The sequence below is a fragment of the Dendropsophus ebraccatus genome, chromosome 2 (genome assembly GCF_027789765.1).
Source record: "Dendropsophus ebraccatus isolate aDenEbr1 chromosome 2, aDenEbr1.pat, whole genome shotgun sequence".
Taxonomy (NCBI): domain Eukaryota; kingdom Metazoa; phylum Chordata; class Amphibia; order Anura; family Hylidae; genus Dendropsophus; species Dendropsophus ebraccatus.
This window is the reverse complement of record NC_091455.1, coordinates 102,704,823-102,720,148: the sequence shown is the minus strand read 5'-3', so window position 1 is coordinate 102,720,148 and position 15,326 is coordinate 102,704,823. Positions and strand designations below refer to the sequence as shown.

At 42.0% G+C, this 15,326-nt stretch overlaps 1 protein-coding gene across 4 annotated transcripts in view; it reads left to right on the top strand.

Moving 5' to 3' along the window:
* MYLK4 (myosin light chain kinase family member 4) overlaps positions 1 to 15,326 on the top strand; it is a 145,229-nt gene that overhangs the window by 88,108 nt on the left and 41,795 nt on the right. The window lies entirely within an intron of this gene.

Sequence of the window (15,326 nt, the reverse complement as noted above, 5' to 3'; positions counted from 1 at the left end):
AACACATGATGACCAGAATCTTAAATTAGGTAAAGCCCCAGGGCTGGACGAACTATCTGCTACAGTATATACTACTAAAAATCTCTTTCAGTTCTTGGCCCCCACATTCATCATTACTCTAATGACCTTCTCTTGGGGAAACCTATGCCACTAGAATCCCTTAATGCCATCATTGGGGTTATACCCAAACCACAGAAGGACCCACTTTCCGCTTTCAACTATTGGCCATTTTAATTACCTTTGACACAAAATGTTACTTCTATTCTTAATGCTAGGGTAAAGAACTCCCTAGCTTAGAATATTTAAAAAACTGATCAACCTCATTCACCAAGCCAACACATTCAAAACACCTCTTACATTGCTAGATCTGGAAATGGTAGATTAGGAAATGCCTTTGACTCCGTCTTCCAACTATTTATTTGCTGTACTCTGCCATTTGTTTTAGCTTTAAGTATGTTGTATAGAGATCCATGTGCCTTTCTCATTCTCCCATCACAGAACCCCACTCTAATTACTATCGGTCAAGGCAGAATTGCCCGCTGTCACCTGCACTTTTTGCATTAGCCTCTAGCGTGGTTATTGCAAGTCAGAGGTGCAGGGACTGAGGGCAGAAGAATATAAGAAGAGTTTATCTGCTGACCTTTTTTTTTTTTTTTACTTTGATCTAGTGTTTCTCTGACCAACTTTCAAAAATTTGGTGTGTTAAAGGGGTATTCCACGCAAAAAAAAAAACCTGTGCGGGTAGGGGGTGAGGAAAACATGATAAAGAATGCATGCTTCCAGGTCTCCATGCCCCCCCCCCCCCCCCCGTGTCGAGTCAACAGGCTCCCTGACCTCCCCTAGATATAATTTTCTCTTGCTTCCTGCTATTTTACAGCCCAAGGTAGAAGTACTTGCTCAGCTAATCAATGACTGCAGCAGTGTCCCGGCCTAGTTATTTACTGGCTGAGTAGGGCATCCATCAGCCTTGTGGTAATGTTGCAGGACGGACCTGCCTTGTGGTGGCAGAACTATGGGTTAAAGTTACTGAGCTCTTGGCCCAAGTAACTAGCTTTACACAGCTTTGTAAACCTACTATCACATGTCACCTCCACAAAATTAGGCAATTGTGCTTTTTGTTTTCAATTTTACCCTACAAATAATTTATTTCTGTTTTTTCTCCAAATATATTTTATTGTGGGCAAAGCACAAAACCGCGTGGGGTTGGCTTGTTTACACCAGGATGAGTTGACTCACTGCCCTTTTTGTTATGATTTATTCATGTGTTCAGTTTTGGATGTATATGCATATATTTGGTAATTATTACATCTGTTGACAGGACCTGATAACACATATCCTTTATTCATATTTATATTTTCATTTTGGTTTTGTCTAGATTATTTTGAATATTTGCATGTGAGTCACTCTTATCATACTTGTTCCTGGTGTTTTGGTTTGACCCTGAGTATTGTGGGGGCTCTCCAGCATGTGTGGATTTTAATTGTTTTTAAAATTCTTTGTTGGTGGTAATTCTAATAAAAGATTATTTATATATTCTAAAATTTTCTGTCATGGTGGTATTGTGTGCATAATCCTTTATGTATTGTTTGCTTTTTCTTTTTTACATAAATGTTTTTGTGGACATCTCTTTCACACGTACAGTATAACGTCTAAAAGTTCCCAATGAAAATTTTCTTTCGGTGCAGAGGTAATTTCTGACATTGATGGAATAGTATCTTGAATCCAATGTTTCAAAACGCATTTTAGGGAAACTAATAGGGTTAAATGAATTCCTTTAGAACAAACGAGACTACCAGAAGGAGCCTTAGTATCTTTAACAATATAGTGTAATAAATAACTTAAAGGATCAAGAGGTATTGCATGGCCCCAGGTTGAATTAATGAAAATTTATTTCTGCTTTTGCAGTGCATTATGAAGGGTGCCAATACAAAGTACAACTTGTCCTACAAAAATAAATGCTTATATGACATATTTTAGAAAGCAAGGAGAAAAAACATCCTAGTGAAAAAACTAAACTCACTGTTACTGTGCATTTATGGGATTTCAGAATTTCCATTGGCAGTATTTAATATCACTCTTAACCTTGAGACATTTCAGCTCACTGTAATTTGGTCTTGGCATTTGATGCTATAGAGTGCAACGTGAAATCCACACCAATTGTATTTGGAATCTTCTATATTTTATTTCTCTATTTCAGTGAAAGTATTTTCACCATCAGATGACTCCTACAGAGTCAGGCCATGTTCACATTGCGTATAACACCATCTGTTACTGCGAACGGCTGGTGTTACTGAAGATCATCTATACTGGTTATGCAGTATCAGATGGATAATCTTAATTTCTGGTGAATTCGGATGCATCCCAATTCACCGCTGCACCGCTCCATTGTGTGAACTGACATGTGTGTGCGGCTGCTTTTCAATAGTGGCTGCACAAAATAGACATGTCAGTTTTTTGTTCGGCTGGATGGAATCCCAGCCGGAGCGTATACTATGTGTTTACGCTCTAGCCAGGATTCCATTGATTCACATACAACGTATGTTTAGAATAAATCATGGCCATTGTGGCAAATTGCAACAGACGTTATTTATGCTAAACATACGTTGTGTGATCATGACCTCACAGTTAAAGTACAGTTTATACATCAATTCTATGATTTCCTCAGCTTGGACACTATAGAAAACATTCTGAGAAATACTTCTATATAATATCCAGAGAATCCATGACACTGGAAATACTGTTTTATAGTTGTGCTAATCCATACTTGAAGACACACAACATAAAATACAATGTATCCGTCAGTCAGGATATTTACAGCCCCAGAAAATGAATGTAAGTAAATGTATAATTTTCTTTCTATTTTTTTTAACCAGTCCAAGACAGATGCATTTTCTTTCCTAATCTGTCCCTAATTCCTGATTGTATTTCTTTTTTCATTTGTTGTACATTATTATGGGGCCAGCCATCTTGCCTGAGCAGTTTTAGCAGCATTTATAGATGCTTTACTGAAAATTGCCGGAATTCTCAAATATTATTTAATAATACAGGTAGTAAGATGGAAAATTGTCAGTCTTGTAAGGAGGTGGTTAACCACTTCAAGAACAACTACTGTAAATTTACGTCAGCATTTCATGGGCTTTGTGAATCACTACCCTATATTTCCATCCTTTCTTTCCCTTGCAATCAGGTTCCCGACATCCCCTCTAATGCCTTAATCACTTGGTTACTAACAGCCCTTGTTTTTGGTAATACTGTCAGGGGAGAGAACAATATGTATACCAGTCATGTATAAATTTATCAGTTTATGGGCCCTTCTACACAATGCTCTTTGCCAACAATGGGCCTGTGGATAAAGACTGGCAATAAACCAATGACCAAGAGAACTCATTCATCACCTGATTGGATCTTTTGTGTCCATTAAATGCATTGCTGTCGGCGCATATTGCCTTGTGTAAACAGGTAATGTATGGCTGACCATGATGCATTAAGTGGGCCTTGCGAATGATTGCTGCATCATCTGTATGGCTCATTTAATGCATCATTTTTGGCCGCATGATTGATCCCGCCTTGTAAAGGCTCAGCAAACAAGAACCAATAACAGTTCGCCGCTCGCTTCCCGCAGCCCACTGGCCCATGTAAAGGGGCCTTATCTCTTCCTGCCCATCTCACGGAAATTAATAGGCTAAATTCTTTTGTAGGTACTCTGATGGCACTGTTCTCTCCTGTCACGTGTTATCATGCTGTGAGTGTTGCCAATCTAATGCTTGTTTAAAAACTCCTGTACAGAGCATTTAGCTATAACCAGATAAGATTTTAACTGTTGCAGTGGCAACGTCAACGTTATAGCAATGTCAGACGCTACACATAGTGTAAATACAGTTTAGCTTTTCTGTGCAAATAATAATAATAAATATAAATTATTATTTATTATTATTATTATTATTATTATTATTATTATTATTATTATTATTATTATTATTATGTTGGGATTTGGGGCTAAATATTATTGAATCATCAAACTATATGAAAAACAAAACTGAAGTGGGGGCAGGGTTGGGGGATAGTCACAAAATTGTGAACAGCTCTCATCAGTATGGAGTCTCCTGTCAGAATGGAGTGGTGGTCACATGACTGCATCACCGCTCCATCTATTTATCACATAATAATTATTGAAGCAGTTGTCACACATACACACCCTCATTCCATTCTGCCAAGAGACTCGGGTCCCTATACCCAAAATTGCAGGTAGTCCCAGAGGTTGGGACCTCCATGATCAGACAATTATCTGCTATCTGTGGATAGGGGGTGATTTCTAATGGCGAGAAAATTAGGATATGATATGATCACTGAGGGTCTAACCTCTGGAACCCACTCTGATCCTGAGAGACTGTAGCTGTGGTTTAGTACTGTCACCCCTTTCCCTGCATAGCAGTTCGAACACAGCACAGCTCTACTCAAGTGAATGGGGCAGGTTGCATTTCCTTGCCACAGCCGGGTGGCCAGAAGTGTCACTGTACAGGGAGAAACAGTGAATGGGCCACATCTCATTGATTGTAAAACGATGGCTTATGCTGCCAATATGCCATTACTTTAGAAGTGAGGATACCTCTCTATTTTACTGTTGATGAGGTATCCCCTAATTTAGCTAGCATTTCTGAAAGATTTCATATAGTCATAACTGGAACATATGAAAGGACAAATTCTAGCAAGATAAGAGAATTCTATACAAGATAAGAGAAATGTGTTACCTTGGAAATAGGATCTCATTTGTGGCTCTATATGTTTTTTTGGTACCTGGGATTATGCTGTCACAGACTGCACTGCTTTGCTTCATTGCTAAACATAGCTGTCCTGATCACTCCACTTGGAATAGGCTGACACAGTGTCAGCCAGGGCTATCTGCTATTATATGTCTGTGATATGTTCATGTGCAGGCAGCATGATGCATGTCTCCTGGTCATAAATATACAGATTGGAAAGGATAGCCAGTGAGGTATTGTAGCTCAGTATGAGTGTAGACAGTATAATAGTTATATGAGAAACTATGAGAGCCAATTATTTCCAACATTTTGACTGATGGCTTGGACGTCACTATACTAAATAGCTTTTTAACCATTTTGTGTTTGATTACCTCTTTTATCTTTTGAAAATGTGTCCTTGTACTATTAGCACACTGTGTGGTTTTGTAGCTTGTTCCAGTTTTTCCCCTAAATTGTTATTTTGCAGTCCTCATGAATACTGTTACATAACACTTCAAAATGTAATCCTTTTGGAACAGAGGGAAACTATCTAAAGCACTGTGAAGATTGATGTGAGTGTGTAGGCAGCACATTCCCCAAATGCATCATGAGAGAACATGATAGGCTACCTAGTAAGATGACGTCTATTCAGGCGTACTGTGTCCTCTGCAAAGTGTGCTATTGCACTCATCACCTTTCAGAAAGTAGGAATCAGACTAGAGAATAATTCAATGTAAAAAGGAACAGACAACTATTGTTCCCACTGGATTTACATGAATCCAAATGTCATATGTTAGGATTATTTCAGAAGAGCTGAACTGCAGCTGTACTGCCCAGACATTATTGGAAATAGGATTACTTGTATAAATAAGAATTACAGATGGATGTATTATATTTTGTGGTATTCGGGAGAGTCTTTGCCAGTAATTTACAGTACATATTATACAGTTTGTGGGTGATGCCGAGGACCTGTTACTGAGTCATGTTGTTCACTTGCTTGTCTGCTGCAATCAGACATATGCTATAGACACAAACATAAATAAAAAAATAAACACAACACTATATTACTTCGAACGATACAAAAAGGGTGACGTTCAGCGCAAAAAATGGATTCCCCAATTGGGGAAATGGATTGGGGAATCCATTTTTTGCGCTGAACGTCACCCTTTTTGTATCCTTTTTTATTATTACACTGTAGTGAACCTATGGGTTTTCACTTTGGACGTTTAGCCGCATTCCAGTGCGGGGTCTAGTGAGGGGTTGGTACAACAGATCACACCCCATTACATTTCTGTATATCTACTATATTACTTCGGCTGGGTTCACACTATGATTTCTTTTTACATCTCACATTTACATCAGCATGCTGTCAATAGACAGGCAGAGGCCTCACTGGCTTTAAGGCTATGCCCCAACTACGGTATTTAGCACAAAATGCTGGCCATCTATTGTTAACGCAAATAATGATCATGAACATTACTTGCAGTCGTCATTATTAATAGATGGCTGTCCTTTTGCGCTAAAATCTTGTAATGGGAACATAGCTTAGTGGTATAAACATGATCAGCTAATTACATTCAGGTGATTTTGTGAACATATTTGTGTTTTGATTTAGGGTCCAAGCCCAAACACGTGTTCAGGTAACACCCTGGCATAGTCACTATCTGACTACATTCAGGCCATTTAAGTCTATAGGCCTGTGCCAGTATGTGCAAGTACAAGTTATCATCCCATTTTGACTGGATGCCAACATATGTATGAAACATAAAGTCAAGTCATAGTGTGGGTTCAGCCCTACAGTCTAGTCACTATGTTACTAGTTACAGTCTATTTTATGCCCAATAACATTGGGAAATGACATCACAACCACTATATATGATCAAGAAGAGGTGGCTTCAATAAGAGGTGGCTACAATAAGAGGTGGCTACAAATCAACTAACAGTGGACTCAGGTTAGTCCCAAAGATAAACTACATTAGTGCTATCTCCTGGGTGCCCAGACCACTCTCCCATTTCTTCCCTAGTAGTCATGTGCTGTAACCAGGATTATTGGCCATATGCCTATTGGTTAACACATGAGGGTCTGGTTTTAGCTGCATGTGGTAACGCACAGTAAATGTTGAAACAGGGCCTAAGACTGATCAGATATCAATATTTTATCCAGAAACTAGAAAATCATGATGCTAATTGGTGAGTGAAGATGGGGCGTCCTCAGGTTTAGTGCCTAGGGCAGAAGCAGCTGTTTAAGGCGCAGAGCCCTGGCCCAGCAAGATGCAGGGACCGCTCCTCCACCATCGCATTGCGCAGGGGGGGAGTTGTGGGAGGGCGGTCCTGCCACTAGACCACCACAGATAGGGAAAAGAAGCATTTAAATGCAGCTGCATTTAAATGGCTAATTAGCAGGCACAGCGATCGCACCGTGCCAGCTAACAGCAGCCGGGAGTGCAGCAGTTCAGAGTGGGGTCACCAAGCGACCTCATCCCCCTCACATCTGCTGGAAGTTTGTTCCAAGTATCTACTATTGCTTCAGTCAAATCTGAATAGAATTTGATGGCTGATTTGAGCTAATCAACCTGAAACATATCTCTAAGTAAAAGTGATCTGTGGATATATGGAATAAATAGCATACATACTCTTGTTGTGTTTAGATTTTATTTTCATGACAAGGCTAATGTTTCCGTAATTAGAGAAGGGCAATACCTGAGAACCCACAGAGCAATATCTGAGAGCTCCAGTATTTTATGTTGAAGGATTAATACATTTGAGAACAGATAGTCTGTAGGCTTTCATGAATTCTGTTACTGTCAATTAGAGCCACCAATAAAGTGAGAAATATGTTGTCATTTCCAGTGACTGATTGGAGGAAGCAGGTGGAGCCATGTTTACTGTATATTTCCTATATGTAACGTGTACTTACATAAAGATGTCTATTTCTAACATGTACAGTAGACCTACATTTTGCTAATGCTGCATAATACAAACTTGTAAATAAAAATAAACGCAAAAATAAAACAATTACCTCTTTTCCTGTCTGAGTTTTCTCATGATTGGGAAGATTCTCCTTGTCCATCATATATCTATAATATTTTCACAGTATTTTTATTTTTGGGCATAGGGTTTTATTGGTGCATTCATGTGCCCAGTGCACTTTCTCCATACATATGAAAACAGTGTTAGCCAGCGGGATTAGCCAAACATTTACTGTTCATATGGTGGCCTTGCAACTTTCCCCCAACAGTATATGTAGGGACAGAAAAAGGCCGGGCATGCTCGATTTCAACTGTCTGATACTTTTGTTTTCAATTCGCAGTTATGGCGAACCAGGCACGCAGAGCCCTCCCTGCTGATATGTGTGCCATAGATCCTTTCAGGTGTATGTGCATTTGCACATACACCAGAAAACTGCAAGTGTAGGCTGAGGATCTGCTTGACCATGGCCTACACTTACAGGCTACCCCAACTGTAGAAGGAGAAGGAGGCCGTCTGACCGCTGGAGTCCAGGTATGTATAATGCAGGTATGTGGTGATGCCTAGCGATGCCTGCAATTCACATTAATGCATAAAGATGACGGGAGACAACTTCTGCTCCTGAGCAGATCCCTGAGCTTTAGAGTGCAGTTGCTCAGCCTGCTATATCTCTGAACTGAGCCTCTGGCACAGATGTGAACCTAGCGTTATATGTATATAAAATTATCACATTATTTATCAGACACAGTGAATGCTGGAAACCAAAGCAAAGCTAACCAAAAAAATCCACAATTGCTGTATTTTGTTACATCGCTTCCCGAAAAACTGAGACAAAAGCAATCAAAAAGTCATATGTTCTCCCAAACGGTATCATAAAAACTGAGCACCACGTAGACAAATAAAAACAGTTATGGGCCTTGGAATGTGGCAACACGTTTTTTTTTTTAAATGACACCTGTGTTCTCACATGCCATAGCAACATGTCATGAGCAGTGAGAGTGGTGTTTGGATTGACTGAAAGCCTATACAAAATTACTTGCTATATTGATAAATGTAATGTTTTGTCTTTAGCCTCCGTGAGAAAGAGCACACTGTCCACTGCAGCCTGAGCCTGGTAAATGAAAGTCAGTGGGACACATGCATGAGGGTGACTTGGTAATGAGACACTCCAGTTATTCCAGCTCTGTGTCACTTGTAACCCTTGGTTCTTTTTATAGCTGTAGCTAATGTCTGACTCCCACATCTGTCTTTCTGTCTGAGAGCGTACAAGGTGGGATTTTTGGGAAGGTCACATAACCTAGTTAGGTTTTCACAGTGTTCCCTTTTTCTTTTCTTTCTAGTAAACCTATTATGATGAAATAGGTGAGACTGGGTCATATAAAGGTAGCACCTATTTGTACATATAGCATGGTATGACCATGTTTAGTATTTAGGCCTGTATTTAGAGTTCATGCTGCCCTAGGCACTTTGAGTGCTGACACCCCCATACACTTATTGAGGGCTTGGTTTGTGGCGGTGTGGTTGGCAGTGGTGTGGCTTGTCACCAGTGGGGGGTTTCAGAACAGTCCCTATATTGTCCTCATTGTATAGACCTTACAATTAGAACAATACAAAGGGAGTATATTACACATTCCAGTATCAGGTCCCCAGCATATTATATACCCCAGTATTATGTCCCCAGCGTATTACAAACTCCAGTATCAGGCCTGCAGCATATAGACCCCCACTATGAGCCTCCATCATATTATACACCCCCTATCAGGCCCCAGCATATTACAGGCACCAGTATCAGGGAATGTTATCCAGCTTTCCCAGATTCCCAACTGTGCCCGCTCTTCAGCTCCCCAACCTCTCTATTTATACCAAGGTGCCACTACCTCTGGGAAAGCTGCATGATCACCATCATACTGAGTACAAGATGCTGGGAAAGCTGGGTGATCTCCATTGTACTGAGTAGAAGAGGCTGGGAAAGCTGGGTGACCTCCATCATACTGAGTAGAAGTGTGGTGAACACGCCAGGTGTGGAGGCGGTATGGCCGGTCCCTTGCCAGATGGTTAGGTGTGACGCCAGTTCTATAGTGGTTGGCCGAGATATAGCCGCGCCCAGTGATGTTATGTTGCAACACCAGTGCTGGTTGGGCACACAGGTATGGTGGCACACCTGCTTTTATTTTAAAGGGCCAGCTATAACTTGTTCCCCTGTTGACAATGTCCTGTCGGGTTGTTGCGGGGTTCCTTGGGTACTTATCACAGTGGTTCGGAGTGGAATAGTGACCCGTCCGGACTATTGGCACTGCCACCCACAGAAAGGGGAGATGATCCAAGGAGTGTGTGTGCACTGTGTCGGTGCTTAACGAAGAATCGCAGAGTCTCTTTATCATAAATAAAATCTTGTTTACTCTGAAGACACTTGAGGTAGGAAGTGGATCATACAGCTTTGCCTTGATATAATACACTTGATAAGACACTTGATACTTTAGGATCCAGATCTGTACTGAGAGTAGAAAGAGTGGTACAGTCGTGTTGACTGAGCTGAGTGCTGAGAGGTATGAAAGAAGATCAGAAGTGTAGAAAGGAGGATGTTAAGAGAGTCCCAACCCAAAGTAATACTGTGCTCTGCTGGAACTTCAGAAGTAGAAATAGAAGAATACTTGAGAATAGAGAGAGAATACTTGTGCCTGTGTTTTGACTCTTTGGTCTTTGCACCACCTATTGCCCACCAGTGTCGAGTGACCCGTCCTAGAGGATGACACAAGCCCCAAGGATGAGCGGAATGCTGAGGGTTCCCTGCTTACACCCGCGCTGTGAGATAGAGTTCATAGGCTTCTAGCAACTTTGCTCTATCTGGATCAGTTCCTTTACTTTCTATGGATACTGTCCTGCACTGTGTCTCTCCTTGTCCACGACATTGGTTTGAGATGATCCCTGGCTTGTCCTTTCTAGTGAAGGTTTAACACTGCATAGTGTTCAGTGAGGTTGCTTGAGAAGAAACGGTATCTGTCTGCATGTGCTCTGGTCTACGTCTAGGCTGCACAACTTAGACTGGGGACCTGGCAGGGGCCAGGGCCCAACTGGACTGCTGTAGAGAGCGTTCTAGCTTGTGTCCTTCCTCTACAGAATCTAGTGGCAAAAGACACTACACTTCCTCTACCCATGTGACTTGCTTCCTACAGCCCCTGTAAGGTATGCTGTGAGTGGGTGAGGAGTGCATATGTGAGAAGTAAAGAGTGAGATGATAGGTGAAAAGAGGAAAGAACTCTCATTGGCATACAGATCCATGTGACACACAAATAAACATTTACCCCTTAAGTACTGCATCTGTGCAATAACTGAATACACATACTTGCAATAGCAACATCTAGTGGTGAAACTCTGGTACTTCTATATCACCACTTACACTCAAAAAGTACAGGCTTTTACGAAGGGTGTAACCAATAGCAACACCCATGGTGGGACACCACAGAACATTCTGAGAAAGCTAGGTGACCTCCATCATACTAAGTAGAACATGCTGGGAAAGCTGGGTGACCTCTATTATACTGAGTAAAAGATGCTGGGAAAGCTGGGTATCCTCCAACATACTGAGTATAACATTCTGGGAAAGCTGGGTGATCACCGTCATACTGAGTACAAGATTCTGAGAAAACTGGGTGACCTCCATCATACTGAGGAGAAGATGCTGGGAAAGCTGGGTGACCTCTATCAAATTGACTACAAGATGCTGGGAAAGCTGGCTAACCTCCCTCATACTGAGTACAAGATGCGCAGAAAGCTGGGTGACCTCCATCATACTGAGTTCAAGATGCTGGGAGGGCTGGGTGACCTCCATCATAAGTACCTTGCATGTACTGTTCAGGGTCTGATGTCCATACAGAACCCGCCTCTGTGTATATAGGCAATAGGCCAACAGTACATGAGGAGGGGGTTACTGTATCATACAGGATCCCCTCCACCCTCTCTGTATACTGATTACTAGTCCCTAACATGTACACGGAGAAGGGGGAGATACCGTATAGTAAAGACACCTCCAAAAACATTTCAGGGACTAGTAGATGACCGCCCCCAACGAGGCTCCACCCTCGCAACTTTGGCTCTGCTCCCTTTCACCCCTTACCTAAGTCATGCTGGATGGTCCTCCACTCCTCCAGGCCTAGGAAGTCTTGCAGGAAAGGGGTGGTCCATCTTCTCTTCCCTGGCAGTGAGTGGCCCTCAGAGCTCCTTGCTTTACTGGTGGAGCAGGGAAGCTGTTTGAGCTGTGCTGTCTGCTCCACTACTGAAGCAAGCAGCTAAGACAAGTGATCGCTCCACACACACCCTTCCCCGACTCCCCACTGGCTGTGGTTGCACCCATTTTCGCCAGTGACCAGGTTAAATAAATTTTTTCTTTCTTTCTTTTTTTTATTGCTCTGAAGGTGCCGCCCCCTGGAGGTTGCCACCCTACGCACCTGACCACGGGTGCCTAGTGGCAAGTATGGCCCTGGTAGTATTTACATTAAAATGAAATATAAAATCATAACAAATCTTCAAATGATCTTGATATGTTGTTTTAACTTAAAGAATTTGGCCACTTTAATATTAAAAAAGACATAAGTTATGAGATTAAGTACTGTCTTTTATGTTCTAGATGCATCAGTTGGTCTTAATCAAAAGGCACACACATTGCTCCTCCATCCTGTCCATAAGATGGCTGCACACCGAGGAGCATGTGACATACACATCACTATGTGCTCCCCATTGAAATAAACTGTGTACCAGTGGCAGTGGTGGTAAACTGTGCACCATGGGCAGTAAAAGGACATACAGTCACATGGGTGGCCATCTTTTAGATGCTTTAAATGCAATAACTTTCCACTGGGACTCAGACCTATTGGAATAATGAGGGGCAATTGACCCTATTCATCAGTTCTGTGCAACCACTGCAACAGGAGCAGAAAGACCCAGGAGTTGCTGTTTTGCCACTTTCCATAACTCACATGGAGGTCAGTTGCGACAGGGGGTAGTGTTTCTCCTTAAAGACAGTGCCAAACTAGTGTGTGTAGAGTCTTATAGGACATGCAATGCTTCACTGGAAAACAAATATGCAAAGTAATTGCCCAGAAGGAAGAGAGTTTGCTCTCTGGTGCCACCAGCTGAGGTAGAATTCCTTCAAGCTAGGGTATGTTCACAACTAGTTTTTGGCCGCATGTCGGGCTACACGTCAGGAATCAGTGAAAAAAGGATGCTGCGTGCAGCCAGGTGTGCGGCCGACAGCCACATTGACTTAAATGAGCAGGATGGAGTGATTTGCCGGCCGTACACTACTTTTATGCAGGACTCAAAAGCGTGGTCGACCATGCTTTTAAATCCTGTTCACTGATACCTGGCGTGTAGCCCGACGTGCAGCCAAAAACGAGATGTGAACATACCCGTAATGCGTCACTCCTTGAACAGTCTTGAAGCATGCTTGAGGATTAATAGCCAAGCCATCTGTAGACAACTGTTTTAGAGTTCTTGCCCCTTGTCAGTACAGAACAGGGTGCTGGCTGGCTAGCAGAGAGGGCTTTGTTGTGGGACTGAGGGGGTAACATTTCTCTTTAAGACCACTGAACTGAAAATTCTGGTTTGTCCAATTATTATCAGTCATGCGGCTCTTTCAAGAGTGGAGCATATACTTGCAGGGATGCAGCTTCCAGTAGGTGGCACTAGACAGCAAGCTCCCTCCCTGCTGCTGGAGGGTTGCTTTGCATAGAATCACTGTTTTCCAGGTGGGATCCACATACATCCTAGATTTGTCAAATCATTTGGATATGCCATAAATGTGTAAGGTGGGAAGAACCCTTGAAAGTCCCTTCTGACCAAAGTGATAATAGTAAAGCAATTGTTTTATACATCTGTATTACTGTATCAATCACCACAAATGCTTCCTTTGTCTAAGCCGCTCAACAGTAGGGAATTTGGCTATGAAATAAAGATTCTTCTTTCTATGCGATTTAGTGTGTGAATAGTTTCATGTAGACCACATACTTCCTTATTCCTTATGTGCATATTCTCTAGTGAATCTATTTATTTAGGAAAGCTGGCTAATAGCATTATTGTTAGAGAATTCTGAGGATTCGTGTTATTCCAAATGTGGTTGAGTATTTATAATCTTCACCCTTAAAGGGAATGCATCTTTTTAATTGTCGCTTGGAAAAAAGTAAAATCAAAACAGTCTATAATTCATTATAAAATTGGCTGACAGATTTATCTGACAGATCTTTGAAGCCAAAGCTCGGAACAGACTATAAACAGGGAATAGGTCAAAAAGGAAAGAGGGATCCATCCTTTTTTCATTCCTGGCTTTGGCTTAAAAAAATGTGACAGATAAATCTTTCTGTGTAAACGCACCCTTAACATAAGACATGAATGGTTTTTAAGTGTCTGTTTTAATCCAGTAATTTATCTTTTAGGAGGGGCAAATCATTTTTTAATTCATATGTTATAAATACAGATTTTTTTTTTTACCATCTTACATTCGTCAAAATAAACAGGTGAACTAATTTTTTTTCTTTTATTAAAAACAGGTCATACATAATGAATATGCTAATTATTTTTACACCTATACACAATTACAGTCGTTTTTCACTATTATGTGTACATAGAAGGCCAATAGATGTCAGTTAAAGCGAATATACCAGCAGTACATTCTCTTTAAGCCTTTCACAAGCATAGAACGGCACTGGTGCGGGGATACTGGTGCTGCGGCCCAGTTCCCACATGCGTTCTATTCCCAGGCACCAGCCGGGGCTGAAGCACTGGAGGTGGTCACTCTGGGATGCGGCAATTTGTGCACAGATGGACATTATACCATAAATTTATAAAATAATGTAGCACGTTATTAGATTCAGGGTATATTCACACGGGCGGGCTCGCAGCGAGATTCTCGCTGCGAGCCCGGCAGGTCCTGGCAGTTCCCATACACTACATACTTGCTGCGGTCTAAACGACCGCAGCGAGTATGTAATTATACCGCCCTTAACCCCTTCTGCTCCCGCCCGGCTCCCCCGCTGTAAGCATACATTACCTGTCCTCGCTGCACGGGGTCCCGGCGTCCTGCTCTCCTGTCCGGCCAATTAGTGTGTTGCCCATCCGCAGCCACTGATTGGCCGGGCGGCCAATCAGTGGCTGCGGATGGGCAACACACTAATTGGCCGGACAGGAGAGCAAGACGCCGGACCCGTGCAGCAAGGACAGGTAAAGTATGCTTACAGCGGGGGAGCCAGGCGGGAGCAGAAGGGGTTAAGGGCGGCAGAATTACATACTCGCTGCGGTCGTTTAGACCGCAGCAAGTATGTAGTGTATGGGAACTGCCAGGACCTGCCGGGCTCGCAGCGAGAATCTCGCTGCGAGCCCGTTCGTGTGAATATACCCTCAGGCTGTGTTCTCACAATGCATTTTGAGGCAAAAATACATCTATATTTATGTCTCAAAAAACGTTGCGTGAACATAGCTTCAAAATGCAGCTGTATTTTATCCCTTATTTTCTGTCAGGTTTTGCTCTTGTTTTACTGTGTGCGAACACAGCTTCAGAGTTCATTCATTCCAGTTGACAAAAATTGGTAATGAATACAACATTTGATGTGTTTTTTTGTGATACATTGA